Here is a 27,763-nt window from a genome sequence, read left to right as displayed (position 1 = left end):
GTGCACACCCCCGGTTCGGGGGTCTAATATGTGTTTATGTGTTTGTGTATATATATGTATATATATGTATATATATATATATATATATTTATATATATATATATATATATATATATATATATATATATATATATATATATATATATATATATGTCTGTGTTACTCATTGAACCATTTATTGCATTGTGTTGGCTTTTTGTCTACAACATGTAGGCTCATGGGAGACGGAGATGAAAGAGCTTGGCAAAAAGGTAACGTATAGACAGTGGGGCAGCAGGTAGACACAATAAGCAAGGGAATGTCTCCAGAGGAGGGGAAGAAACCTGTGAGAGGGTTTGGTTAGGTAGGGTTATTGATGCTCGATAAGATCATGGAAAGGAAGCAATTGGCAATGATATGAGATGGTGATGTACTGCCAACTTTTTGAAGCCCTGGAAAGAAAAGGGTTCCATAAATAGGAGAAAAGAAGAACAAGTGATTTTAGGATTGCAGTCAGCTAAGATTTTGTGAGTTGAACCAGGTTATCACTTGATAATTTCATGAGAATGTTTTTTTCCTTTTAACAAAGCATGTGAAAGTGAAGTCATGAGAAGTAGGTCAACTCAAAAGTATCACAGTTTTGTCACAATTTTTTTTATTTCAACCACACTGTGGAATTCCCAGGTTTTCCAAATACTCACATGAGTTGTGCTGAGATGGAGAAAAGGGGAACGCAGGTGCCTTGCATTCTCCACATTGTGCTTATATTAAATTACTCAGCCTCCAGTTATCTATCGCCTTTTGATTAGCTAGGGACTATCTTGGTTCACGACGCATGACGCAGCTGGATAGAATGAGAAAGAGAAAATGAGAATCAAAGAATTGGAGATGCTCTTTGCCAGATCTCAGAAATTGTGTCGATGATATTCTGAGTAATGAAGTCATGGATGCATCTTGCAACCTCTTTAATACTATACGTCAAAACACAGTGGTCAATCAGCTTTCGTAAGGAAATAAATCCAACTTCCCTTTCTTTCTTCCAATATCCTCAGCCTTTCCCTTCCTTTTCTTGATTTGCTTTTTCTCAAAATACAACTCACTCCCTGTACATAATATGTAGATGACTATCAGGCTGGAGACAAATTATTTCAGGTTTTTTCTGGATATAATCTTGGTTCGTGGAAGAGTGAGGAGACAGAGGGTAACATGGCAATGCATTTATTGACAGTGGGGCAACAAGCACATGCAACAATGAAGAGAATGAACGAATGGGAAAGGGTAGAGAAGAGGAGGAAACAAGGTAATCTGCAAAATAAGAAGGTTGACTTCGGAAGGTTTAATATGCATTAAATATTGCGGGTATGGGATGTGACATGAGATGGTTGTGCATCGTCTGCTTGAAGCCCTTGAGGGAAGAGTGCAATTGTACCATTTCCGAAAGGGCGTTCCACAAACAAAAGACTGGATTTTTGGAGGTCGACCAGGAGAGGTTTACTGGAAGGACACGTGCATCCTCTAAGACAGGGGTCGGGAACGTGTGGCTCGCGAGCCAGGTATGGCTCTTTTGATGATTGCATCTGGCTCGCAGATAAAATTGGAGTTTGAAACTTGGAAAGCCCAATATTTCTCGCAGAAGCTTTACCTATAGTTTGAATGGTGTCGTGCTTCATTCACGTGCAGGGCTGAACTTGGCAGAAGGAGAGAAGAAAAAACACCTCCGAATTGTCTGAAGCGGTTTTTGTTTCGTCCAGTCATGCGGCCGACGCGAGTAGTGATTTCGGTTCCTCCAATGACGTGCCGCCGCCGAGACGCGTCACGGAATTCATCTCGACCAATCACGCGCCACCGCTGAGGCGACTCGTGATTTCGGTTCCTCCAATGACGTGCCGCCGCCGAGACGCGTCACGGAATTCATCTCGACCAATCACGCGCCACCGCTGAGGCGACAGCATCCCAGAGTCGGCCGGCCGTGCCGCACCTCTCGAGTATGTCAGCCCGTGCGCAGGCCAGCCAAACTCACTTGGGTCAACATCTCCCTCTCTCTCATTTGCTCAAAGCTAACCCTTCGACGAAGAAGATGGCGAAAAGAAAAAAAGATGAGGAGTATCGTACATTTCAGGACGAATGGGCCGAAGAATTCGCCTTTGTGGAGAGAGCAGGTTCTGTGGTGTGTCTAATTTGCAATGACAAAATTGCATCGATGAAACGGTCGAATATAAAGCGGCACTTCGACACGTGCCATGCTACCTTTGCATCAAAATACCCTGTGGGAGACAGCAGAAAGAAAGCGTGCCAAGAGCTACTGAGCAGGGTGCAAGCCAGCCAGCAGCAACTCCGCGTATGGACCCGGCAAGGTGACGATAATTCCGCTCGCTTTGCTGGATCTTTAGCAATAGTGAGGAACGGAAAACCATTCACAGATGGCGAGTATGCTAAAACGTTCATGCTGGATGTCGCCAATGAACTTTTTGATAATCTTCCGAACAAAGACAAGATAATCAAACGGATACAAGACATGCCTCTGTCGGCAAGAACTGTTCATGATGGCAAACCAAGTGGAGGAAACGCAAGTGAAGGACATAAATACAGCGCCGTTCTTTTCCCTGGCTTTGGATGAGTCAACAGACGTAAGCCATTTGTCGCAGTTCAGTGTGATTGCAAGATATGCTGCTGGTGATACACTGCACGAAGAAAGTCTTGCTGTTCTGCCAATAAAAGGGTCCACAAGAGGTGAGTATTTATTCAAGTCTTTCATGGAGTTCGCTCAAGAAAAAAATCTACGAATGGATAAACTTATCTCGGTGTGTACTGATGGTGCTCCGTGTATGGTGGGGAAAAACAAAGGATTTGTGGCGCTTCTCCGTGAACATGAAAATAGACCCATCCTAAGTTTCCATTGCATTCTACACCAGGAGGCACTTTGTGCTCAGATGTGTGATGGGCAGCTTGGCGAAGTGATGTCGCTGGTCATTCGTGTGATCAACTTTATTGTTGCCCGAGCCTTAAATGCTCGCCAGTTTAAAACACTGCTGGATGAAGTTGGAAATAACTATCACGGTCTGCTTTTGCACAGCAATGTGCGTTGGTTGTCAAGAGGGAAGGTGCTTAGCCGTTTTGCGGCTTGCCTGAACGAAATCCGGACTTTCCTTGAAATGAAAGGGATTGAGCATCCTGAGCTAGCCGAAACTGAGTGGCTCCTCAAGTTTTACTATCTCGTGGATATGACTGAACATCTGAACGAGCTCAACGTGAAAATGCAAGGCATTGGAAATACAGTGTTATCCCTTCAACAAGCCGTGTTTGCTTTTGAAAACAAGCTGGAGCTCTTTATCATGGATCTTGAAACAGGTCGTTTACCACATTTTGAAAAACTGAGACAATTTAAAGATGCATGTACAGCAAGTGAGCCTACTCAAAACTTTGATCTCCACCAGTTAGCTGGCTTCACATCCAGTCTCCTACAGTCATTCAAAGCACGCTTTGGAGAATTTCGTGAGCACACTCGTCTTTTTAAGTTCATCACCCATCCAAACGAGTGTTCACTGAACACAGCCGACCTGAGTTACATTCCTGGTGTCTCCGTCAGAGATTTTGAAGCAGAAGTGGCTGACCTGAAGGCCTCAGACATGTGGTGAATAAGTTCAAGTCACTGAATGAAGATTTGGAAAGAATCGCACGACAGAAAGCAGAGTTGGCGAGCAAGCACATGTGGACAGAAATGAAAAAACTTCAACCCGAAGACCAGCTGATTATCAAAACTTGGAACGCGCTTCCTGTCACATACCTCACACTGCAGCGTGTGAGTATTGCTGTATTGACCTTGTTTGGATCTACGTATGCATGTGAGCAGTCATTCTCACATCTTAAAAACATCAAGTCCAACCTACGATCACGTCTAACGGATGAAAGCCTCAACGCTTGCATGAAGCTTAACCTCACCAAGTACCAACCAGACTACAAAGCCATCAGCAAATCCATGCAGCACCAGAAGTCCCATTAATGGTGAGTATTATAACAACATTATTTAAAAGAATAAATTCAGAGGCTTATTATACTCACATTTAGTTGAATTCAGTCTTAAAATATATTATATGGCTCTCACTGAAATAGATTTCCAAATATTTTGCTTTAATGGCTCTCTGAGTCAAAAACGTTCCCGACCCCTGCTCTAAGAGCTGGGGAGGGTTGCAATTGCTTTTTCACGTTTTGTTGTTTTGCATTGTATGACATGTGTTTGAATCCTACATCTGCTGTGAAGGCAGTTTGATAGTCTGGTGTTCTTTTGTTTGATTCCAACATCTTGTTTGGTGTAAGAAGTGGTGAGTGTGGGTTGTAGGTGGTGGAGAGGGGAGAGTGGTGGTTGTTGGTTTTGATCTTCGCACGGCAGGAAAGAACGTTTCTTCCAGCGATACAATATGCTCTTAGTGTTTACAAAGCATCGCAATGTTTTTCATAACATGAATCTCTTTGTTGACATTTTGTTGTCCTTCCAGCTTGCTTTGCGATAACTGACTGTAACCAACAAAATAATCCTCCATTCCTTTACTCCTCATCTCTGGTCCCTCATCTCACATTCATACACAGACAGTACCCCTTGTGTTTCTTTATCATGTTTTCCTTGGTCCTTAAAATTACCTTTTTCACAAATTCCACCAAAGCTTTGCACAAAAACAACCATCATAGAATGATTGAAATTCAAATAAACTGAGACACAGCAGGAGGTTATTTGGCCCAACATGCCTGTACTTTATTTACATTCCACTATCATACAACAGAATGCAAGAAACGTAAAGTAAAATGAATTTATTTCACAATGTGCATAACAACTGCATCCCATGTATGTGGGGCATTCAAAATATTTCATGAACGAGACGATCATCCAAGGCGTGTCAAAAAAGTACAATGTGGCATATATACAGTCACAAATCCTTTGAGTGCATGTGAAGTGGTACATTGTACAGTGCGAAGATAATGCTTTGTAGGCCGAAGATTTGAGATGGAACGAATTGTTCATTATATATGTCTATGTAATGTTTGTTGAGTTGAAATGTTTATTCCAAAAGGTGAGAAGAGTAAAAAGGGGCCAAAGCATGATGCAGTTTGACTTTAAGCTGCGAGGAAAGAATGGAAGCAGTTGGGAAATTTCTGGTTATTTCTGGATATCGAATCGTCATTCGGAACAGTTTGTGATGGGAGAGAATTTCACTCCCTAATGTTCTCCCTTTTCGATATCATATATATATATATATATATATATATATATATATATATATATATATATATATATATATATATATATATATATATATATATTGTTGCGACGGATGGTGGACTACATGCGTGCAGTCGTGAGGAAAGGCATGAGAACCTTGGCTCTCTTAAAACCAAATCAGATAACCAGGGGATGGTGATGGCGACGGAGGAGATGACGGATCGAGGTCGAGAAGAAAAGACGGAACACGGAACTGATAATAAATAATTATATTAATATACAATGAGAATAAAACCTAAGGTGCCACACACCGGATTTAATCACAGATGGGGAAAGGGAACAAAAACCGGGTGGGTTCAACTGCTGGTGGACGAGCAAGCAATGATGCGACGAGCAGACGATGGGGAGATGAACAGGTGATGAGGAGATGAACAGGTGATAAGCACACAGGGCAGGATCCTGGAACTATGAAAAGGCTGCAGGCACGACGAAGCAGTCCAGGCAGGTAGGACAATCTCCTTCAGCAGCTCTCCTCAGAACTCATGACTCTCCTTTTCTCCTTCGACTAGGGTCCTCTGCAGAGACACTCTTCTCTAACAGGCTCTCCTCACTTATCACTTCTCAGCCTTTTTTCTCCCAGGCTTCCCTCAGACCAAGATCCTCTCAGACGCCCCACACCGCACGATTTTGGATCCACCCCTATCTCTCTCTGGACCTGCTCCGCCCCTTGGAGGATTCATAGCTCCACCCCTGGAGGTGTCCATAGCTCCACCCCTAATAGTCCGTAACTCCGCCCCCCCCTCTCTGCCTTGCTTGGCAGCACCACAAAGGCCACCCGACGAGACATTACAAGGGGTTATATGTGCAATTCCGTAAACATAATCCCAAATTAATTATTACCACACACCATCCCCTTCATGTTGCAAATGCAAACAAGACAATCCTGAAGCTGATGTGTCCCGACTTGTAGAATTGAGATGGGGCAGCCACTCGAACACGGACCATGCTACTCCATACAATCCTATCTGTTCTATAGTAATATCTACCCCCCTCTCCCACTCCCGACAAACATCACTATATATATATATATATATATATATATATATATATATATATATATATATATATATATATATATATATATATATATATATATATATATATATATATATTTATATATAGATATATATTCTAAACATTACAAAAACTCTCATGTTGTATGTATGTATGTATGTTCCCGAAACACAGCCAAAACGGAGCAAGATAGCGTAAACATTTTTGACCCACCTTACTCACCATTCTCCTGCGGTGTGCAGTATCAAGTTTCGTTCAAATTAGGCAACAAAAAAATTATTAAAAAATCAATTCCCGATTCAGTCAAGTACTCTTTGGGAGAATTTGATCAATGCAAGCAACCTCAGCGGTATAGTTCGCTGGAGCTATCTTTTATTTTTTTTTTTCTTGAAATGATTTATTTTAAAATCTCAAACATTTAGTATAGACAAAGAACTATTTATATTAAAATAAACATCGCCATTTTGATCTAATACTTTCCTGTTCATTCATAAATATAATTGTGTTTGGAAGATTACGCCCAATAATATCTTCAACTTTCTTTTCTCCGTTTTTTTATCTTGCCAAAACGAAGTTTTTGCAAGATATGTAAGTCAGCTTGTATGTTTTTTTTTTTGTTTGTTTGTTTGTCTGTAATCACGTATAAAAAATTCTGCAGAGCACAGTTATCATTGGAAATTTTTGTAACTTCGCGTATCAGAGGCCTATAGAGGTCCCTTTCCGTGCACAAAATTTTGAAGGTCAAGGTCAAAGGTCAAGGTCACTTTGTCGCAAATCAGGTGAGTCGACGAAACCCATATTTTTTGAGTAATTTTGATCGGATCGTCTTAAAACTTCATGGGAATATAGTTCATGGTCTGGCGCTCAGCTGATCAATTTTTGGTGGTGATTGACCTTGACCTTCATGGTTAGCACCTAAGGTCAAACATATTTGACCCCAAGGTCAAATTTTCAAGTTTTAGGAACCATATCGTGTAGTACCTCAAATTGAACACCTTGATGAGTGCTTTCGAGATATGTCAAGCTTGAGACATTATGACGTCATTTGGTGACGTTATGAGGCAAAAGCATATTTTTCATGGTTACTCTGTAGAACGATTCTCATTGGAATCTCTGGAATCTCTCGTAGGCAGATATTCCTCAAGGAGTCGCTCCTGGTGGATAGCAGCTCTGTTCACCTCAGTGTGACCTTAAAGAAGTCAAACGTGGTCACCTTTTGGCAAGATACGGGTCACTCTGAGGGTGACATTGGTTTATTTTTCACATTGATGTGCAGTATTAAGTTTCGTTCAAATCGGGCAACGAAAAAAATTAATAAAAAATCAATTCCCGATTCAGTCAAGTACTCTTCGCGATTATCTATCTATAATTCCAGCAATGCGTGTGTGTGTGTGTGTGTGTGTGTGTGTGTGTGTGTGTGTGTGTGTGTGTGTGTGTGTGTGTGTGTGTGTGTGTGTGTGTGTGTGTGACCGCTGTTTCTCGACAACCACTGGTCCGATCTAATTGAAACTTGCCAGGTATATTGCTGGGGCCCTGAGTATGTGCCTCTTCAAGGTTTGATATTAATCGGATAAGTGGTTCCCAAGTTATGGCCATTTATTTACCAAACCAATGACAGGACACGTTGCTGCGTTGGCGTGGCCGATGGGGAAGAGATCCTTAGTTTTCAATGACAGGACACGTTGCTGCGTAGGCAGGCTGATGGGGAAGAGATCCTTCATAACCAATGACAGGACATGTTGCTGCGTAGGCAGGCCGTTTGGGAAGAGATCCTTAGTTACCAATGACAGGACACATTGCTGCGTAGGCAGGCCCTTTGGGAAGAGATCCTCAGCCGCGTTCCTCATTCCGGGTTACAACGTACAGACTTCCGGATAGTGATGACTTACTGTATTATTATAATTTCTCGATTTCTTATGCGCATTTATAGATAAACACAATGTCCCAATCCAGTCGTCATTTACGAGAGCGAAGGAACGGCCCGTGTAGTTGTTTGAAAGTTTTTTTTTCTCTTCTCTTCTCTTCTCTTTGTGTTTTTCCTTGCGATAACATTGCGAAAAGGCAAAATACGTTGGTGCTAATTGAATAATTGGCCATTAAAACAAAATTGTGAATAATCATGCGAGCTTCCGGACAGTGAGGACTTAACTTCCGGACTTCTGGACTTTCGGATAGTGACGTGACGACTTACTGTATTCTTTCTCGATTTTTTTTCTCGATTTCTCGACTTACTGTGTTCTTTCTCGATTTCTGTACTTTCTCGATTTCTTTCTCGATTTTCTCGATATTCTCGATAAATAATTATAGAGATAAACACAATGCCCCAATCCAATCGTCGTTTATGACAGCGAAGGAACGAAGCTGCGCGTCGTGCACGAGCAATGGAATCTGATTCCCCATTACGGGTTACAACGTATGAACTACCAGATGGTGATGACTTACTGTATTCTAATAATTTCTCGATTTCTTATGCACATTTATAGATAAACACAATGCCCCAATCCAGTCGTCGTTTACAAGAGCGAAGGAATGGCCTGTGTAGTTGTTTGAAAGTTGTTGTTTTTTTTTGCACGTATGGCCACCCACGTACAGGCACGTGAGAGAGAAGGAACGGCCTGTGTGGTTGTTTGAAAGTTGTGTTTTTTTTGCATGTACGGCCACGCACGTACGGGCAAGTGAGAGAGAAGGAAAGGCTTGTGTGTTTGTTGTTTCTGGCACGCGGTTTGAAAGTTTTTTTTTTTTTTTTTTGGTTTGCATGTACGTCCACCCATGTATGGCCACGCACGTACGGGCACGCGAGAGCAAAGGAATGGCCTGTGTAGTTGTTTCTGGCACGCGGTTTGAAAGTTTTTTTTTCACATACGGCCACGTACGTACGGGCACGTACTTGTTTGATCAATGCAAACAACCTCAGCGGTATAATTCCCTGCAGCAATGTTTTTTTTTTTCTTTTTTTTTTTGAAATGATCAACCGCTGTCACAACGGGAACCCAACGGGTTCACGGGTCATCTGGTGTGTGTGTGTATATATATATATATATGTCTAAAAAAGATGCGTCTTTTGGCCGAAGGAGCCTTGTTGGGAAGTGGGCGAAATATTGCCTGAGACCGGATCTGCTCTTGCTTATTACTTAAATTAGCAGAGTAGATCGAGTTTACTTTTTGGTTGTAAAATAAATTATGCATGTGTGTGTATATATGTATATATATGTATATATATATATATGTATATATATATATATATATATATATATATATTTATATATATATATATATATATATATATATATATATATATATATATATATATCCATTTTTTTATTTTAAAATAAAGAGGAATAAATTCCTGCATGGGGCGAGTGTGAAACAATTCTGTTTCTCGAACACAAGGATGATGATGACTCGAACACAAGGACCTCATCACTTACACGGAGACAGCCCACTGAGCAATTGAGTCTTAGCAGTGCACTAAGTTAGCCGTGTTTCATGTTGAATGCAGTTTGGCCATTCCAGCCCTGTCATTGTTACGCCTTTTATGACTGGAAGGAATCCACCTTGATAGTGATCACCTCCAGTCAATCTGGTTCTTTATTTTAACCCCAGGAGGATAAAATCAAATTTTTTAGCTTGTCTTTCAGGTGCAGTGTTAGCCTTTTTGCTGTATCTTGCTCCATCATTGTCCTCGAAAGGGACCGAAAGATGGTCATCCTGTTTTCACTTTTTGGACATGAAATGCCCCATGCTATTTTTCACAGTATGAAATGTTTCATTCATTGCATTTGACTCGTCCATGCAAAAGGGAAGCGAAGGGAGCCATCTATTATGGTTACACGAGTAGGAGTACCAGTCAGGTCAGGTCAGATTAGATCTGTGACTTGCTTACAGGTACCATGTAAACCTGTACTAACCTGTTCCATGGTCGGGTTGTCGGCGACTTAAACCGTCTCCCCCACCAAGTTTCTAGGTGAGGAGGGTGTATAATATGAACACCCAGCAAGATGGAGAACAAAACTTGTCAAATGGCAGAGGAGCTCCTTGTGAGCCAACAGCCATCCATATCTTGTGCCCAACTGTGTCTGCGGACGTCCTCCTGCAGTTGGGTTACGTTTTATTAGGAGGTTGGTGGCAGGATTTGCACTCCGGCCACTGTAAAACCCTTCATTCTGCAAAACATTCCAAAAGCATTAAAAACATCTGAAAACCCACTCCGTGGGAGTACCTCCTGTGCAGCTTCCCCTCACCGGGCAGCTCACCGGATGATGGGATTGGGGCAAAGCCTTCGGGACCTCCAATCTTTGATGATAGGAGAGAAACCACAGGGTAACATTCCCGGGTCAGATTGCGGGAGATTGTGTCGGGGTGTTGCTGAGGTGTCGTCCACCAGACGGCGGTCTCTTTGGCTTAACCTGAAGTCGTCCCTTCGGGTGGGTGCCGGGAATGTCCAATCCTGAAGAGAGGATGATCACCTGTCTCTGTTATCATCTGAGCTCAAGCATTTGGACATCGGTATTGCAGCTCTCTCTGAGGTTCGGAGAACGGATAGCGGCAAGATCATGGTGGGTGGTTACACCTACTATTGGTCTGGTCACTCTGATGGTTACCATGCCCAAGGAGTTGTAGCTTTGTCCAACAAGTTGACTCCAATGATAATTGAGGTAACACCTGTCAATGAGCGTATTATGAGACGAAGGATTTGTCACTCCTTAGGTGTCATTTCCCTGGTCTCTGAGTATGCTCCGACTGAGGCGAGTGATCTCACCGTGGAGGATGCATTCTACGCCACACTCGAGTCTGTGGTTGGTCAGTGCCCCAGACGAGATACACTTTTAGTCTTGGGGGATTTCAATGCATCGACTGGAACTGATAGGGATGGTTATGAGACATGTGTTGGTCCCCATGAGTCAGGAACTATGAACCAGAATAGCACTAAGTTCCTTGACTTTGCAAGAAATCATGGACTTCGAGTGGCTGGATCATGGTTTCAGCGTCCACAAGTTCATCGCTGGACTTGGTATTCCAACACTGGTGGTGTGGCAAAGGAGATTGACCATGTCTTCGTTGATGGTCACTGGAGGATGATCCAGAAATGCAGGGTCGACCGAAGTGCTCAGTTCCTCAATACTGACCACCGGCTTGTTGTAGCAACTCTTAAGGTGCAGCTTAAATCCAGGAGAATCGTACCATTCCAGCCTCGGCTGGATGTTGGCAAGCTCAAGGATGAGAGGGCAGCTGAGGAGTTTGCGAACAGGCTGAGTGGAGATTTGGGGGGTCTGGGTGCTTTGGGGGATCCTGAAGAGTTGTGGAGTGCCTTGAAGACCACCATCCTTGATGTTGCCGGAAGATGTCTTGGAACTCACCGGAGGTTGAAGAAGAATTTTGTCTCTCAATGGACACTGGATACCATTGCCTGGAGTTACAGGGCCATGCTGAATAGCAGAGCTGAGCTGTACAGGGAGCTGAGGGGTAAAACGGAGCGTGCACGAAGGGTGGACAAGGAGGACTATGTGCGAGGAATCTGTGAGGGGGTAGAGGATCACGTGGTCAAGTGATTCTTGTCCTACTTACAGGGGAATTAGCGCATTGCGTTCGTCCAAGCCCATCCCTCGGTGTACTGCAGTAAGAGCAGAGGGTGGTGGGTTCTTGACAGAGGAGTCCGAAGTGAAGGCCCGCTGGGCCGGTTACGTTGAACGGCTGTACCAGGCCGATCCACCAGCTGTCGAGTTAGATGTCAGGGGTGTTACAATCCCTATTGCTGACCATCCAATCAACTGTGGTCCACCTTCATTTGTCGATACTCAGACTGGGGTGAACCAGTTGAAATGGGGTAAAGCACCTGGGATCTGTGGCGTCCATGCTGAACTTTTCAAGGCTGGTGGAAATGCTGCACTCGTGTCATTGCATGCAGTTCTGTGCTCTGCCTGGAACACAGGCATCATCCAAAATGACTGGAAGAGGGGCCTTGTTGTCCCTCTCTGGAAAGGGAAGGGTGATCGCCAAGACTGCAACAACTACCGAGGGGTGACGCTGCTCTCAGTGCCGGGCAAGGTCTTTGCTCGGATAATTTTTGATGGGGTTCGCCACCATGTGCTTGAGCCCCAGTGTCCAGAGCAGTCAGGCTTTACACCAAAGAGGTCAACGATTGACCGTATCCTTGCTCTTCGGGTCCTCACCGAAAGCAGATGAGAGTTTTGACAGGGGCTGCTTGCAGCCTATGTTGATCTCTGTAAAGCGTTTGATTCAATGAATCGGGATGCCCCCTGGAGGATTCTTGGTCTTCGTGTGGTGCCACCAAAACTGATCGATCTGATGTCTGAACTATACTCTAGTACTGAGAGTGTGTGAGATGTGGTGGTACCATTTCTGAGTTATTTCCAGTTTTTACTGTATTTCGTCAGGGGTGTGTACTCGCCCCCACACTTTTCAGCACTTGTATGGACTGAATTCCAGGGAGGATGTCGGAAAGATCAAGCTGCGGTGCATCGTTTGGGAATATCAAGATCTCTGACCTTGATTTTGCAGATGATGCAGTCATCTCTGCGGAGACTCCAGATATCCTTTTGGGGACCCTCGAGGTGCTGAATGAGGAGTCGGAGCTGTTGGGATTACAGGTTTTCTGGGTCAAAACTAAGATCCAGGTTTTCAATGACATCTTGGATGCTGCTATCCTGTCTGTACCTGTTTGTGATGAGGATATTGAGGTCGTGGAGAGATTCACTTACCTTGGCAGTGATATTTCTGTCTCTGCTGGCTGTGAGCCAGAGGTCAACAGACATCTGGGTCGGGCTTGGGGAGTCATGGATTCACTGGATCATGGGGTGTGGCGCTGCCAGTACCTGTGCGGGAGGACGAAAGTCCGAGTCTTCAGGTCCTTGGTGCTTCCAGTCTTGCTCTATGGATGTGAGACTTTGACTCGGACCAGGGATCTGAGATGGAGACTTAATTCCTTTGGTTCCAGGTCTCTTCGGGGAATCCTTGGCTATGGCTGGTCAGACTTTGTGTCCAATGAGCATGTTGCTGAGAGAGACTCAAATGAGATTTGTTACCTGCATGGTCTGTGAGCGTCGGCTGCGGCTGTATGGACATGTGGCTCATTTTCCTGACGGTGATCCAGCTCACCAGATTCTCTCAGCGAGGGAGCCTCATGAGAGGAGGAGGCCAATGGGCCGACCACGTGCCTCGTGGTTGCAGCAGGTTGATCAACATCTCAAGGAGATGGGGATGGGCCAGGCCTCTGGCTGGGGGATGGCCAGAGAGAGGCCCCTGGAGTTCCGGCAGAAAGTGGATGCAGCGACGCGCTGCTCTGGCGCATGCACCGCTACCTGACCTGACCTGACCTGATCCTAGGATCCCAAGCCCACCACCCTCACCATTAAGCCAACACCAGCTAATGCTAATTGTTGTCTTGTAAAATATACCAAGGAACATTTTAGCCCCTCGTTATTGCAGGTGTGACAGCCAGCTTAATGCCCCTTAAACCAGTCCTTGCTGACACTTACCAGATTGCAGTTTTAAACGTAAATCTCATTAAATTCCACCAGGGTTTACACCAAAAATTGAGAAGGACTCAGCTGAGCATATATAACTGAATATGCTTCCCTTCCACCACAAAGCAACTTATTTAAATCCAGGATTTAAACCAGTGGCCCCTGAGAGTTCAGACTAGTCTTTGAGCATTGCAGCAGACATGAGGTCATGAGGTCAGTCGACACAGCAGACACAGTTAATGATCTGGATTATGAATTGGAAGAACATTATGAGCCTATTTGGAGAACATCAGGAGAATCAACACAGTTTCAGTTATTTAAAGGGGAGATCCTTGCATCGGAAGCTACATGCTCAGATGAAAATGCCCAACAGGCCAATGCTTGTGACCAAGCTCATATACTTAAAATACAGAAAATAACTTTCCACAGCGTTATTAACAGCTATGCATATTTGGTGAAAGCTGTATATTTTTTTTCTGAATGACTCAGCATGGGACTGCAACAACTTACTTCCCCACAGAGCACCGCTTCTCAGTGTTCTTCACACCTTTATCCACATCCCACTCATGCAGTCAACAATATATTTTCAACATTACTGTAAATCTTGGTCTTGCATCAAATCTTTACTCTAAATATCCTTGTGGTTTCCCACAGTAAATCACACCTGTGGTTGTTGGGATTTTTTCAACAAGCTAAATGAGGCCGATGTTGAACTCGGGAGCCTGTTGAATTGTTGTCTCGAACATGTAATCCCATGCCGCATGCTGGCTTTATGGGTGTTAAATGTCGTCCTTTAGCAACAGGAGCTGGCAGCACCAAGGATGTGTGGCTTTTCTTTTTGGATACACTGTCAAGGTTAATTTGAGAGGTAACACACAGAATGTACAACAAGGGGAGCAGGAGACAAGAAGGGCAGGAGAGGGAAGGAAAAAACAGTGGGGAACAGAGACATGAGGAGATCTGTGGAAGGGAGAGGGATGGGGCGGGGAACAACACCGCCGTTGTTTTTTTAAATGTCCGTTTTTCGACAGATTTGCTTTGATTCACTGTCGAGCAAATCACGAAACCTCCAAAAATATTGACACAGATCTGGCAGATGCTATGGATAAGCATTCTTGGGGACAGGTAGCTCGATCAAGCACTAAATGCATGAAGTCATATTGCTCGATGAAGCTGGTTAATTTTAGCACATTCTAAAATCTTTTGTTCGCTCAATATAATCTCCAAACGGTATAGTAGAAAAAGAAAAGTTTAATGCTTTGGAAATTTCACATTTTCTTGTGTATGTATGGAGAAGGAGGGAACATGGCCTTGCTTGCTTAAAGTAAATAGGTACATCGGCTTAGTTATGACTCATTATTTCTTTAAATTATCAGGTTTCACTCCAGATTTTGACACTTATTTAGTCCGGACGATATCCTATCCTCAAAACTGGGAAAAAAATATTTTGATGATGTCCTTTAATGAGTCCGTGAGAGTAGATCGTGGAAAATCATTTCATATAATGCATAAAATCGCTCCAAGCTCCTAATTTGAAAATGATGGCACTTACAAAAGTGATGTGTCCAGCATTTCGTAGGTATGATGAACAGGCATTCGTTAATATGAGTGAGGAAAGTGAGAAAAAAAACTTTATCATGAAGAAATTGTTGCGGCCTGTTCCAAGACGAAGCATGGTTGAGCAGTCAAAAAAACATGGCGGCTTCATACCCCGGAGAGGTTACCCAGGAGACGCCTTAAGACTCCAAAGAGTAAGGTGACCGAGGATGCACCTGATAAAAGATTTAATTCAGTAACGCCGTTCATTATCTTCAAAAGCATTGCTTAAATTAACCAAAACACCCAATATTCACTGATGCACGTCCGTGGAGTTCCCTTGGAATGGATGCAAAGTTTCAGGCTGCTAGGTTTTATGGTTTTGGAGTTATGAAGGAGACACACACATTGCCATTTATTGGTACACACACACGCAGGGTGCTTCAAAATATACTAGAACTGCACTCGGTAGAGCTCATACCTCTGCAAAGATTAACAGTTTACGTTATATATCCCATTGAGAGGCTGGATCTGGATCTGGACCTAAACCAAAATCGAATCGGCTTGTTATTGTCACTTAACCAACTCATCCACCTCGTTTTTGTCATAACTCGTGCACAACTTTTTGAAATATCATGCTATATATAGTTTTTGGCCACATCTCTCTGGTGAAGTATCACTTTAAAAATTAAAAAATTCTTGTATCCCGATTTGGATAACACCAAAATCAAATTGGATTCGTCCTTGTCACATGCGCGACCGATCCACCAAGTTTCTTCCGAATCTGTCCATAACCTTTTGAGATATTATGTTCTGAGATATATATAGAAAGGAAAGAACATGGATTAATGCTGACTAACATGAGCAACGCATATCTGCCTACATGAATACAGTATATATTTAAAAGCTAAACAAAATACTAAGATGTAACTGGCTTTATTTTTGTCGCTGCTTCATTTTCCCCAGGGGCTCACAATCGTCACAGTATAAATACTTTGTGTTTGGGTAAGAAATTGCTGTGTTGGTGTGAGAAATTTCTGAGAACATCCTGAAGGCTCAATGGCTCTGTGGGCTGTTTCTGTGTAACTGTGTAAGCAATTTGGTCCTTGGGTTCAAGTCCAAGGTTGAGTCAGAATTATTTCACACTATCCCCACCCAGGAATTTATGCCTGTTTGTTAATATATGAGGGGAAGGGAAGAAAGCAGAATGAGGGGTCCTCCAACCTGCTCACATGCAGGCATGCAAAAACCCCACCACATCTGACCTCCGTGTGTGTTGTCTTCATACTTCTTCGTTTTCAGCCACTGCCGACTATTAATATATTGCAGAAACTTAGTATATTTGTATTAATATTTTGTCATGAAAGCAGATCTCACAACTCATGAAAAAGAAAACTGCGTCTAATTGCTGAAAAAAAAGGGACACCTGTCGACTCCATTGTCATGGAGAGATGATGACATGACCTTTAGGTTCGAGAGTATGGCGTTGTGCCGAATGAACTTCCACTTTCTGCACATTCCTTCATCTTTTCTTCACAAAATATAATTGTCCAAACAGTCGAAAAAAAATTAAGCCTAATGTTAATTTTATTCCGTTTTTTTCCCCCCCAAAATTACGCAAAGATTGGCATTTCCATCAGTAAAGCGACAGGTCCTACTTCTAGTGGTTTTGAAACATACAATCAAGTAGCTTGGTGAGTGCTCGCTAAGTGTCTTAAGCATTCAAACAAGCACTCCAATGGAACGCCTGGCTTGGCAAGCAATTACCCATTGTCGTCGGTCATATAAACCCATGCATCCGGAAACGCCCAAGAAATGTCTGAATTGGACAAATTAACACTTTTTTTTAGCAGTCGGAACTGCTGCCAATTTCAAGTCTGGAGCTTAAATTTTGTAATTATTCTAAGTTAAAGAGATTCTCGAGGTTATGGCATGTGCGGAAATGAAATATAGCCACAAATGACGGCGTCTCCGGGTGTTTACAAGCATTGCAATATACCAGCAATTCATAGCTATGATGATCAAGACATTCGATAATATGAGTAAGGAAAGTGAAAAAAAAAACTTTATCATGATGAGATCATTGCGTTGAATCAAGGAATTGTTGAGCAGGGGAAAAAAAACATGGTGGCTTCAGACCCCAGTGAGGTAACCCAGGAAATGCCTTTAGACCCCATATAGAGCGAGGTGGTCGAGGATCGCCTGATAAATAATATAATTAAATAAGGCCATTAATTATCTTCAAAAGTGGTGTTTTAATTAACCCAAACACCCAATTTTCACTCTTACACTTCCTTAAAGTTCCCTTAGTATGCATGCAAAGTTTATTATGCTAGGTTTCATGGTTTTGGAGTTATGTAGGAGACACACACACATACATACATTTACTAGGATAGATATACACATGTATTCTAATAGAAAGAATGGCACAGCCAACCAATGAATATAACTACACTCTACCCTCCAATGAGGTACAAACAGGAATGTGCAGAGTCCACCAAAGGCGACGTTTCGCCTGCGATTCACAAGTGTTATCAAGCCAAAAGAGAACCAGCTCTCACATGCCACCATTATTATAGATCACCATTGACCCACTTCTGGTCGTGTGTCGAAACATGGAACCCTTTTTTGTGTTGAAATAATGGTCGTGTCATCATCATTGGGTCACTGCTCGTTCCTGTGTTGGACATGTCGTGATCTCGTGTTGTAATGATGTATCTGGGTGGTCAAGCCTGTATTCACCTTTGCCCTCTCACATACTTCTGCATTTCTACATTCTTGAACCCTTGGGTGGTGTTTAGGTAGGGTTTTCTTGTCTGTCGGCTTGGTTTTCCACCACCACCTTCTTGATGTCTTTATTAATGCATTGCAATGGATTGGGAGATCACTTCTTTCATTGGTTTAATCACCTCCCTCTTCTTTTGTATGCCAATAATAATTTTTTAAAAAGCATTCTCAATGGGGCCCCACTTGAAAATGAGGTGGAAGTGACCTGACAACGTCTGCCTTTGGTTTTAAATTTATGGTTTTTTGAAGAAACAGCACTTTGTCAGCAGAAACATCCTCCATTGATCCAAGTATTTCCTCGGAAAATCAAAGTTACTTACAGCGTACAAGGCTTTTGTTCCTCGTTAAATGGAGTACTGCTCACCCCTCTGGGCAGGCACCCCAGCATCTCATCCATCTCTTCTGGATTCTTATCTGTGGAATTTAAAACTATCAACATTATTGGCACCGTCTGTTGCTTTTGCGTGCAGGCAAGTCGTTAGCCTCTGTCTTTTTTACTCTCTTCTCTGACATTGCTCACTGTGCTCTCGATCCGAGGACCCTCCCCAGCAGCTCCAGCATGCACATGTTCTTCCAGTAACCCCCTTTTCGCTAAACTCCCAAAATCCAGTCTGACTGCACACTTCAAATTTTTTTTGAATACATAGTCGAGGCTCGTGGAAGAGCTCGAGTTCCTTGCTTCAACCGTCCATGAAACCGCCTTCCAGAGACTGTTTTCCACTCTTCTCGTCAGAGCTTCAAGCAGACAGCACGCCACTATCTTGTGACCATCCCCCCATCCTGACCCATGATATTTATTACCCCCAGTAACCCTTCCGAACCCAACCTTCTTACTTGCTGGTTTTCATGTTTTCTCCCCTCCTCACTCTTTCTTCTTATCCTGTTCATTCATTCGCTTGCTGTTTGTGCCCAACTGTTGCCCCGCTACGCCACTGCCAGTTCAGTCTTGCTTTTCCATGACTCACGATCTTGAAGATTGGAAAAGGAGTTTCAGGAGGGCGCTGGAGGGGTTATTATCATTTTGGTCACCACCAACTTGGGGCTCACATTGTCACTGTAGAAGTTGGAAATTGACCTCAAGATCTTCGATTGGGCCCTCACCAAGTGACAGTCCGTTAAGCACCGAGCCTTGATATTTCTCAATCCTCTCGAAACATCTGCTGATGGGCTTGATAAGAACGTGAATCAATCATTTCATGCATATCTCAGCATTTTGTAAAACTTAATGACCCTTGCTTTGTTGTTTTAGTTATTGCCAATGTTGCAATCCTCATATAATTGGCAATCAAACAAGGAGGGGGAGGGGGAGGGGGGTCCTTAACCATCAATCTGTAATCTCACATCGAACTTGATGGGGATTTGCTCACCATGCGAAGTCGTTGGACGGTTGTTGGACCTCAGTGGTCCCCCATGGCGAGCCAACCGCACTATTTCTCCCTTCACTGCTGTCTCTATGATCATTGGGTGCAAAACAAAAGAGAATTGGAAAGCTTGCAGCATTTACATTAATGGCACTCTTGCGCTATTTCTGGAATCCCTTGCTCACAATGACATGAGTGGTTATTGCATTCCAACAGAAGAAATATATTGTTGATTACATTCAGTGTTTGCATGCCAATATGACGATTTATGTCAATCACAAGGATGGAATGGAATGGAATGGAATGAGGGCACAAGTTAAGGGCATTTGGCCAATTATACCTGTGCCATTTCCATGCGTTTTCTCTTCCCACTTGATTGAAGTGGTGTTCAATAGAAAGCGAACCCCAAACGATGAAATTTGTGAGTTTTGCAGCACATTTGCGAATGACAACTTCTATCCAAATGGACACTGTGGTGGTATTCATTTCAGCTGGCTTTCCATTGCTTCGGAAGGACTGCGTGCACTCGGTGCAGCGCTTCTTTGTTTTTACCAGACACAAAAGACCGTTTGTGGTTGTTTTTAATTCCGCACAACTCAACAGCATGCCAACAAAGAAGCTATCTTGCAAAAATATGGGTAAAATAAACAGCAGTCTTGGTGACATGAAATGGATGCTCAGAGATGAACGAAGTCATCATGATTACCTCCACACCTGAGGGTCTGATCATGGAGGTGACGTTTTTGCCTCTGTAAGATCATGTAAGTTAGTAAGATCATGGAGATCTGACTACTAGAAGTCTTAAAGTGACTCTACACCATTGAGAGAAGGGTCCAGACACGATATATAAAGCACGATATCTCAAAACGTTGTGACAAAACTAGGTGCATGCGTTGGGTGGATGACGAGAACAAGCCAATTGGATTTTGGTTCAGGTGCGGATGCAGATCAGGTGTATCAGTGGGATACAAAACGTGACTTGTTCAGCCTGGCGGAGGTATGCTACGTGCTCCACCGAGTGCCGTCCTAGTTCATTGTGTTTTAGGAATGACTTTATATGGCTGTATAGTCTTGGCTCTTCTCATGCATCTTTCATTGCAGTTTTGTTATCATCAAATTATTTGTCGGTACAAGGAAATATTTGATTCGGCCCTTCTTTCTCAGTTTATTTGTCGTGTTCGATGTGCTATGAATCGGTTTTCAACCATACAAATGTACAATCATATGTAAGTACAAGGAACAGTCAATCTTTCCTTTCTTCCTCGATGCACATAATTGTAAAATTTAAAGCAAGGAAAAGGAGGGACAGACAAAGGGCAGTTTTATCCAACTCATCTACACCATGTTATGATATCTATACCGCGACCCCCAACTCATCTACACCATGTTATGATATCTATATCTATACCCCAACTAATCTATTCCATGTTATGATATCTATAAGTAGACCCCCAACTCATCCACACCATGTTATGATATCTATATCTATACCCCCAACTAATCTATTCCATGTTATGATATCTATACGTAGACCCCCAATTCATCCACACCATGTTATGATATCTATATCTATACCTCCAACTAATCTATTCCATGTTATGATATCTATACGTAGACCCCCAACTCATCTACACCATGTTATGATATCTATACCTCGACCCCCAACTAATCTATTCCATGTTATGATATCTATACCTAGACCCCCAACTCATCTACACCATGTTATGATATCTATACGTAGACCCCCAATTCATCCACACGATGTTATGAAATCTATACCTATACCCCCAACGAGTCTATTCCATGTTATGATATCTATACTTGGACCCCCAACTAATCTACACCATGTTATGATGTCTATACCTAGACCCCCAACTAATCTACACCATGTTATGATATCTATATCTATACCCCCAACTAATCTATTCCATGTTATGATATCTATATCTATACCCCCAACTAATCTATTCCATGTTATGATATCTATACCTCGACCCCCAACTAATCTATTCCATGTTATGATATCTATACCTGGACCCCCAACTAATCAACACCATGTTATGATGTCTATACCTAGACCCCCAACTTATCTACACCATGTTATGATATCTATATCTAGACCCCCAACTAATCTACATGATGTTATGAAATCTATACCTCGACCCCCAACTAATCTATTCCATGTTATGATATCTATACTTGGACCCCCAACTAATCTACACCATGGTATGATGTCTATACCTAGACCCCCAACTTATCTACACCATGTTATGATATCTATACCTCGACCCCCAACTAATCTATTCCATGTTATGATATCCATACCTAGACCCCCAACTCATCCACACCATGTTATGATATCTATATCTATACCCCCAACTAATCTATTCCATGTTATGATATCTATACCATGTTATGATATCTATACCCCCAACTAATCTATTCCATGTTATGATATCTATACCAAGACCCCCAATTCATCTACACCATGTTATGATATCTATATCTATACCCCCAACTAATCTGTTCCATGTTATGATATCTCTACGTAGACCCCCAACTCATCTACACCATGTTATGATATCTATACCTCGACCCCCAACTAATCTATTCCATGTTATGATATCTATACCTAGACCCCCAACTCATCTACACCATGTTATGATATCTATACGTAGACCCCCAATTCATCCACACCATGTTATGATATCTATATCTGTACCCCCAACTAATCTATTCCATGTTATGATATCTATACCTAGACCCCCAACTCATCTACACCATGTTATGATATCTATATCTATACCCCCAACTAATCTATTCCATGTTATGATATCTATACCGAGACCCCCAACTCATCTACACCATGTTATGATATCTATATCTATACCCCCAACTAATCTATTCCATGTTATGATATCGATACCGAGACCCCCAACTCATCTACACCATGTTATGATATCTATACCTCGACCCCCAACTAATCTATTCCATGTTATGATATCTATACTTTGACCCCCAACTAATCTACACCATGTTATGATGTCTATACCTAGACCCCCAACTTATCTACACCATGTTATGATATCTATACCTCGACCCCCAACTAATCTATTCCATGTTATGATATCCATACCTAGACCCCCAACTCATCCACACCATGTTATGATATCTATATCTATACCCCCAACTAATCTATTCCATGTTATGATATCTATACCATGTTATGATATCTATACCCCCAACTAATCTATTCCATGTTATGATATCTATACCAAGACCCCCAATTCATCTACACCATGTTATGATATCTATATCTATACCCCCAACTAATCTATTCCATGTTATGATATCTATACCTCGACCCCCAACTAATCTATTCCATGTTATGATATCTATACCTAGACCCCCAACTCATCTACACCATGTTATGATATCTATACGTAGACCCCTAATTCATCCACACCATGTTATGATATCTATATCTGTACCCCAACTAATCTATTCCATGTTATGATATCTATACCTGGACCCCCAACTCATCTACACCATGTTATGATATCTATATCTATACCCCCAACTAATCTATTCCATGTTATGATATCGATACCGAGACCCCCAACTCATCTACACCATGTTATGATATCTATACCTTGACCCCCAACTAATCTATTCCATGTTATGATATCTATACCTGGACCCCCAACTAATCAACACCATGTTATGATGTCTATACCTAGACCCACAACTTATCTACACCATGTTATGATATCTATATCTAGACCCCCAACTTATCTACACGATGTTATGAAATCTATACCTCGACCCCCAACTAATCTATTCCATGTTATGATATCTATACTTGGACCCCCAACTAATCTACACCATGTTATGATGTCTATACCTAGACCCCCAATTTATCTACACCATGTTATGATATCTATACCTCGACCCCCAACTAATCTATTCCATGTTATGATATCCATACCTAGACCCCCAACTCATCCACACCATGTTATGATATCTATATCTATACCCCCAACTAATCTATTCCATGTTATGATATCTCTACCATGTTATGATATCTATACTCCCAACTAATCTATTCCATGTTATGATATCTATACCAAGACCCCCAATTCATCTACACCATGTTATGATATCTATATCTATACCCCCAACTAATCTGTTCCATCTTATGATATCTATACCGAGACCCCCAACTCATCTACACCATGTTACGATATCTATACCTCGACCCCCAACAAATCTATTCCATGTTATGATATCTATACCTGGACCCCCAACTAATCTACACCATGTTATGATGTCTATACCTAGACCCCCAACTTATTTACACCATGTTATGATATCTATATCTAGACCCCCAACTAATCTACACCATGTTATGATGTCTATACCGAGACCCCCAACTAATCTACACCATGTTATGATATCTATACCGAGACCCCCAACTCATCTACACCATGTTATGATATCTATAGCGAGACCCCCAACTAATCTATTCCATGTTATGATATCTACACCATGTTATGATGTCTATACCTAGACCCCCAACTTATCTACACCATGTCATGATATCTATACCTATACCCCCAACTAATCTACACCATGTTATGATATCTATATCGAGACCCCCAACGAATCTTCACCATGTTATGATATCAATACCTCAACCCGCAACGAATCTTCACCATGTTATGATATCAATACCTCAACCCCCAACTAATCTACACCATGTTATGATATCTATACCTCGACCCCCAACTCATCTACACCATATTATGTTATCGATATCTATACCCCCAACTAATCTATTCCATGTTATGATATCTACACCTAGACCCCCAACTCATCCACACCATGTTATGATATCTATATCTATACCCCCAACTAATGTATTCCATGTTATGATATCTATACCATTTTATGATATCTATACCCCCAACTAATCTATTCCATGTTATGATATCTATACCAAGACCCCCAACTCATCTACACCATGTTATGATATCTATATCGATACCCCCAACTAATCTGTTACATGTTATGATATCTATACCGAGACCCCCAACTCACCTACACCATGTTATGATATCTATATCTATACCCCAAACTAATCTATACCGAGACCCCCAACTCATCTACACCATGTTATGATATCTATAACTCGACCCCCAACTAATCTATTCCATGTTATGATATCTATACCTGGACCCCCAACTAATCTACACCATGTTATGATGTCTATACCTAGACCCCCAACTTATCTACACCATGTTATGATATCTATAACTCGACCCCCAACTAATCTATTCCATGTTATGATGTCTATACCTAGACCCCCAACTCATCTACACCATGTTATGATGTCTATACCTAGACCCCCAACTTATCTACACCATGTTTTGATATCTATAACTCGACCCCCAACTAATCTACACCATGTTATGATGTCTATACCTAGACCCCCAACTCATCTACACCATGTTATGATATCTATAACTCGACCCCCAACTAATCTATTCCATGTTATGATATCTATATCTATACCCCCACCTAATCTATTCCATGTTATGATATCTATACCTCGACCCCCAACTAATCTATTCCATGTTATGATGTCTATACCTAGACCCCCAACTAATCTACACCATGTTATGATGTCTATACCTAGACCCCCAACTAATCTACACCATGTTATGATATCTATACCTCGACCCCCAACTTATCTACACCATGTTATGATATCTATAACTCGACCCCCAACTAATCTACACCATGTTATGATGTCTATACCTAGACCCCCAACTCATCTACACCATGTTATGATATCTATACCTAGACCCCCAACTAATCTATTCCATGTTATGATATCTATACCTGGACCCCCAACTAATCTACACCATGTTATGATGTCTATACCTAGACCCCCAACTTATCTACACCATGTTATGATATCTATATCTATACCCCCAACTAATCTATTCCATGTTATGATATCTATACCTTGACTCCTAACTCATCCACACCATGTTATGATATCTATATCTATACCCCCAACTAATCTATTCCATGTTATGATATCTATACCAAGACCCCCAACTCATCGACACCATGTTATGATATCTATATCTATACCCCCAACTAATCTACACCATGTTATGATATCTATATCGAGACCCCCAACGAATCTTCACCATGTTATGATATCTATACCTCGACCCCCAACGAATCTACACCATGTTATGACATCTATACCTTGTCCCCCAACTAATCTACACCATGTTATGATATCTATACCGAGACCCCCAACTAATCTATTCCATGTTATGATATCTATACCGAGACCCCCAACTAATCTATTCCATGTTATGATATCTATACCGAGACCCCCAACTAATCTACACCATGTTATGATATCTATATCTATACCCCCACCTAATCTATTCCATGTTATGATATCTATACCGAGACCCCCAACTAATCTATTCCATGTTATGATATCTATACCGAGACCCCCAACTAATCTATTCCATGTTATGATATCTATATCCCCAACATTATAACGCATTAATTATTATTATTGAAATTTTTACAAAGTCGAGGCTCGTGGAGGAGTTGGAATACAGAATAAAACAGCACACCCAGAACACAGTAGAAAACTGGAAATACACCAATATCAGGGTGGGGGGACACGAGGAGGAAGAATGGGAGAATAAGGCGTGCAGGAGGAAGGAAGACAGGGGGTGAACAAGCTGGATACAAGCTCAAACACAGCAAGAGGGAGGCTGAAATAACAGGAAGGGAGAATAGGGGATGAAACATCAGAAAGGTAGGTGGAGAGAGAGATAGAGATAGAGATAGAGATAGAGATATAGATATTACCTGGAAAGGAAGGAGTTGGTTTGGGGACAGTTTTCTTGATTTATTCATATGCAGCCTGCGGCTGTACGGCAGCATAATTTTCTGAAGACATGGCTGTGCTGCTGATGCAATGCCCCCCCCCCCCCGTTACCCATAAGCTGGTACTCATTTTGCTGACCTCAGAAGGATGATAGGCTGAATCAACCCACCTGGTGTTAATTCAACCGCATGGCAGTGGCTCAAACTTGAGACCCTAAGATCTTAAGCCAGCCACATTAACCATGAAGCCAACACCAGGCTGATCCTGGGTGGTAATGGATGTGAGGATTAGAGTACATCAGCTATGGGTAAAGTGTCGAACAGCTATGGGTTCCAAGTTGTATTTGCAGGGGGATATTTTATAAATCAAAGAAGGTGATGTCAACATGAAGCGAATGCGGTGTTGACCTTATACATAGTTTCTTCACACCATCTGCAAATATGGAAATGTTTCTCCACATCCCTTCATATAAATTATGTGAGTAACTATAACAAGAAGGGCAGTCGGTAGAACGCATACTTTCACCAAGCTGATTAGTTTACGTTTTGTGTACCACTGATAGGCCGGACCTGGATTCGGACCTGAACTAAAATCTAATCAGCTTGTTCTTGTCACCGAACCAACTCATCAACCAAGTTTCGTCAGAATCTGTCCATAACTTTTTTGAGATATCGTGCCATCCATATTGTTTTAGCCCCATCACTCAATGATGAAGAATCACTTAAAAATTCTTAGATCCAGATTCGGATCTTCATCAAAATCGAATCAATTCTTTCTTGTTACATACCCAACTTGCCTACCAAGTTTTGTCTGTAACGTCCACAACTTTTTGAGATATCCTGCTCTATGGCGTTTTTGGTCCTTATCTCTCAATGGTGAAAAATCACGATGAGATATCCTGTTCTAAAAGAAACAGGCAGAGAGACACAGACGGACAGGCAGAGAGACACAGACGGACATGGACCCCCAACTAATCTACACCATGTTGTGATATCTATATCTATACCGAGACCCAACTACATTATCGAAAGGTGATACCTTTCGATATCACCTTTGGTGATAAAGTTGATTATATTTTTGTGACAGGAATATTTTTTATTGTCGACGGAGGCATTATGCTTTCAGGTTGTCAGTCTGTACGTACGCATGTTCGTCCATCTTTCTGTCCGTCTGTGCTAATTTTCTGTTGTCTGTGCAACCGCTTATCCGATTGATACAAAATTTTCATGATGGGTGTGAATATTCATGTATAATGTTTTAATGATAATTATGACGCTGTAGGTCACGTGGTGTGACAGCCATGTTGGAATGAAGGAAAAACTTTGGACCTCTGTATCTCCAAAACCGCTCCGTGGGAAAAAATTGGAACTTGGCATATGTCAACTACTCCAGAGGGGAAATA

The 27,763-nt window shown here is 42.0% G+C and overlaps 1 protein-coding gene across 19 annotated transcripts in view; it reads left to right on the top strand.

Annotated features, from left to right (window-relative positions):
• Positions 1 to 27,763, top strand: part of LOC147027556 (oxysterol-binding protein-related protein 6-like) — a 185,148-nt gene that overhangs the window by 33,210 nt on the left and 124,175 nt on the right. For 2 of the 19 annotated variants that reach the window (XM_085877061.1, XM_085877057.1), the window contains exon 1: positions 3,846 to 3,981. The exons of 16 other annotated variants lie outside the window; for them this stretch is intronic. The gene's annotated coding sequence lies outside the window, so the exon portion shown is untranslated. Of the gene's footprint in view, positions 1 to 3,845; positions 3,982 to 20,332; positions 20,431 to 27,763 lie in introns of those variants that run through there. One more of the 19 variants, XM_085877055.1, reaches the window with a different exon arrangement.

The sequence above is a fragment of the Eptatretus burgeri genome, chromosome 4, assembly GCF_056783735.1.
Source record: "Eptatretus burgeri isolate ZD-2024b chromosome 4, Ebu_testis_v1, whole genome shotgun sequence".
In the NCBI taxonomy this organism is placed as follows: Eukaryota; Metazoa; Chordata; class Myxini; order Myxiniformes; family Myxinidae; genus Eptatretus; species Eptatretus burgeri.
The sequence above is the reverse complement of the archived record's forward strand: the minus strand, read 5'-3'. Positions and strand labels throughout refer to the sequence as shown.